The sequence below is a fragment of the Heterodontus francisci genome, unplaced genomic scaffold (assembly GCF_036365525.1).
Source record: "Heterodontus francisci isolate sHetFra1 unplaced genomic scaffold, sHetFra1.hap1 HAP1_SCAFFOLD_292, whole genome shotgun sequence".
Classification (NCBI taxonomy): Eukaryota; Metazoa; Chordata; class Chondrichthyes; order Heterodontiformes; family Heterodontidae; genus Heterodontus; species Heterodontus francisci.
The window spans coordinates 528,228-532,716 of record NW_027141280.1 but is presented as its reverse complement, the minus strand read 5'-3'; positions in this window follow the sequence as shown (position 1 = coordinate 532,716).

The window sequence follows — 4,489 nt, the reverse complement described above, 5'->3', positions numbered from 1 at the left end:
ACCATTGTTCCTTAGACTCTTCATCCATATCAACACCAGGGCTATTGTTTCTGAAAATGTTCATCCACATCAACACCAGGGCTAACGTTCCTGAGAATGTTCATCCACATCAACACCAGGCCTATTGTTCCTGAGACTGTACATCCACATCAACACCAGGGCTATTGTTCCTGAGACTGTTCATCCACTTCAACACCAGAGCTATTGTTCCTGAGACTGTTCATTCACATCAACACCAGGGCTATTTTTCCTTAGAATGTTCATCCACATCAACACCAGGACTATTGGTCATGAGACTGTTCTTCCACATCAACACCAGAACCATTGTTCCTGTGACTGTTCATCCATATCAACACCAGGGCTGTTTTTCCTAAGAATGTTTATCCACATCAACACCAAAGCTAATGTTCCTGAGACTGTACATCCACATCAACACCAGAACCATTGTTCCTGAGACTGTTCACCCACATCTACATCAGGGCTATTGTTCCAAAAAATGTTCATCCACATCAACACCAGGGTTATTGTTCCTGAGAATGGTCATCCACGTCAACACCAGGGCTATTGCTTATGAGACTGTTCATCCAAATCAACACCAGGGCTATTGTTCCTGAGCATGTTCATCCACATCAACACGAGGGCTATTGCTCCTGCGACTGTTCATCCACATTAACACCAGGGCTATTGTTCCTGAGAATGTTCATCCACATCAACACCAGGGCTATTGTTCCTGAGAATGTTCATCCACATCAATACCAGGGCTATTGTTCCTGAGAATGATCATCCACAGAACACCAGGGCTATTGTTCCTGAGAATGTTCATCCACATTAACGCCAGGACTATTGTTCCTGAGAATGTTCATCCACATTCACACCAGGGCTATTGTTCCTGAGAATGATCATCCACATCAACACCAGAACCATTGCTCCTCAGACTCTTCATCCATATCAACACCAGGGCTATTGTTTCTGAAAATGTTCATCCACATCAAGACAAGGGCTGTTGTTCCTGAGAATGTTCATCCACATCAACACCAGACCTTTTGTTCCTGACACTGTACATCCACATCAACACCAGGGCTATTGTTCCTGAGACAGTTCATCCACATCAACACAAGGACTACTGGTCATGAGACTGTTCTTCCACATCAACACCAGAACCATTGTTCCTGAGACTGTTCTTCCATATCAACACCAGGGCTGTTTTTCCTGAGAATGTTTATCCACATCAACACCAAAGCTAATGTTCCTGAGACTGTACATCCACATCAACACCAGAACCATTGTTCCTGTGACTGTTCATCCACATCAGCGCCAGGGCAATTGTTCAAGAGACTGTTCATCCACATCAACACCAGGGCTATTGTTCCTGTAAATGTTCATCCACATCAACAACAGGGCTATTGTTCCTGAGAATGTTCATCCACATCAACACCAGGACTATTGTTCCTGAGACTGTACATCCACATCAACATCAGGGCTATTGTTCCTGAGAATGTTCATCCACATCAACACCAGGGCTATTGTTCATGAGACTGTTCATCCAAATCAACACCAGGGCTATTGTTCCTGAGAATGTTCATCCACAGCAACACCAGGGCTATAGTTCCTGCGACTGTTCCTCCACATTAACACCAGGGCTATTGTTCCTGAGACTGTTCATCCACATCAACACCAGGGCTATTGTTCCTGAGAATGTTCATCCACATCAATACCAGGGCTATTGTTCCTGAGAATGATCATCCACATCAACACCAGTGCTATTGTTCCTGAGAATGTTCATCCACATTAACGCCAGGACTATTGTTCCTGAGACTGTTCATCCACATCAACACCAGAACCATTGTTCCTTAGATTCTTCATCCATATCAACACCAGGGCTATTGTTTCTGAAAATGTTCATCCACATCAACACCAGGGCTAATGTTCCTGAGAATGTTCATCCACATCAACACCAGGCCTATTGTTCCTGAGACTGTACATCCACATCAACACCAGGGCTATTGTTCCTGAGACTGTTGATCCACATCAACACCAGATCTATTGTTCCTGAGACTGTTCCTTCACATCAACACTAGGGCTATTGTTCCTGAGAATGTTCATCCACATCAACACCAGGACTATTGGTCATGAGATTGTTCTTCCACATCAACACCAGAACCATTGTTCCTGAGACTGTTCATCCATATCAACACCAGGGCTGTTTTTCCTGAGAATGTTTATCCACATCAACACCAATGCTAATGTTCCTGAGACTGTACATCCACATCAACACCAGAACCATTGTTCCTGAGACTGTTCACCCATATCTACATCAGGGCTATTGTTCCAAAAAATGTTCATCCACATCAACACCAGGGCTAGTGTTCCTGAGAATGGTCATCTACGTCAACACCAGGGCTATTGTTCATGAGACTGTTCATCCAAATGAACACCAGTGCTATTGTTCCTGAGCATGTTCATCCACAGCAACACCAGGGCTATTGTTCCTGCGACTGTTCATCCAAATCAACACCAGGGCTATTGTTCCTGAGAATGATCATCCACAGCAACACCAGGGCTATCGTTCCTGCGACTGTTCATCCACATCAACACCAGGGCTATTATTCCTGAGACTGTTCATCCACATCAACACCAGGGCTATTGTTCCTGAGAATGATCATCCACATCAACACCAGGGCTATTGTTCCTGAGAATGTTCATCCACAGCAACACCAGGGCTATTGTTCCTGCGACTGTTCATCCAAATCAACACCAGGGCTATTGTTCCTGAGAATGATCATCCACAGCAACACCAGGGCTATAGTTCCTGCGACTGTTCATCCACATCAACACCAGGACTATTGTTCCTGAGACTGTTCATCCACATCAACACCAGAACCATTGTTCCTTAGACTCTTCATCCATATCAACACCAGGGCTATTGTTTCTGAAAATGTTCATCCACATCAACACCAGGGCTAACGTTCCTGAGAATGTTCATCCACATCAACACCAGGCCTATTGTTCCTGAGACTGTACATCCACATCAACACCAGGGCTATTGTTCCTGAGACTGTTCATCCACTTCAACACCAGAGCTATTGTTCCTGAGACTGTTCATTCACATCAACACCAGGGCTATTTTTCCTTAGAATGTTCATCCACATCAACACCAGGACTATTGGTCATGAGACTGTTCTTCCACATCAACACCAGAACCATTGTTCCTGTGACTGTTCATCCATATCAACACCAGGGCTGTTTTTCCTAAGAATGTTTATCCACATCAACACCAAAGCTAATGTTCCTGAGACTGTACATCCACATCAACACCAGAACCATTGTTCCTGAGACTGTTCACCCACATCTACATCAGGGCTATTGTTCCAAAAAATGTTCATCCACATCAACACCAGGGTTATTGTTCCTGAGAATGGTCATCCACGTCAACACCAGGGCTATTGCTTATGAGACTGTTCATCCAAATCAACACCAGGGCTATTGTTCCTGAGCATGTTCATCCACATCAACACGAGGGCTATTGCTCCTGCGACTGTTCATCCACATTAACACCAGGGCTATTGTTCCTGAGAATGTTCATCCACATCAACACCAGGGCTATTGTTCCTGAGAATGTTCATCCACATCAATACCAGGGCTATTGTTCCTGAGAATGATCATCCACAGAACACCAGGGCTATTGTTCCTGAGAATGTTCATCCACATTAACGCCAGGACTATTGTTCCTGAGAATGTTCATCCACATTCACACCAGGGCTATTGTTCCTGAGAATGATCATCCACATCAACACCAGAACCATTGCTCCTCAGACTCTTCATCCATATCAACACCAGGGCTATTGTTTCTGAAAATGTTCATCCACATCAAGACAAGGGCTGTTGTTCCTGAGAATGTTCATCCACATCAACACCAGACCTTTTGTTCCTGACACTGTACATCCACATCAACACCAGGGCTATTGTTCCTGAGACAGTTCATCCACATCAACACAAGGACTACTGGTCATGAGACTGTTCTTCCACATCAACACCAGAACCATTGTTCCTGAGACTGTTCTTCCATATCAACACCAGGGCTGTTTTTCCTGAGAATGTTTATCCACATCAACACCAAAGCTAATGTTCCTGAGACTGTACATCCACATCAACACCAGAACCATTGTTCCTGTGACTGTTCATCCACATCAGCGCCAGGGCAATTGTTCAAGAGACTGTTCATCCACATCAACACCAGGGCTATTGTTCCTAAGACTGTTTAGCCACAGTTAGACCAGGGCTATTGTTCCTAAGAATGTTTAGCCACATAAACACCAGGACTATCGTTCCTGAGACTGTTCATCCACATCAACAACAGTGCTATTGTTCCTGAGAATGTTCATCCACAACAACACCAGGACCGTTGTTCCTGAAAATGTTCATCCATATCAACATCAGGTCTGTTGTTCCTGTAAATGTTCATCCACATCAACAACAGGGCTATTGTTCC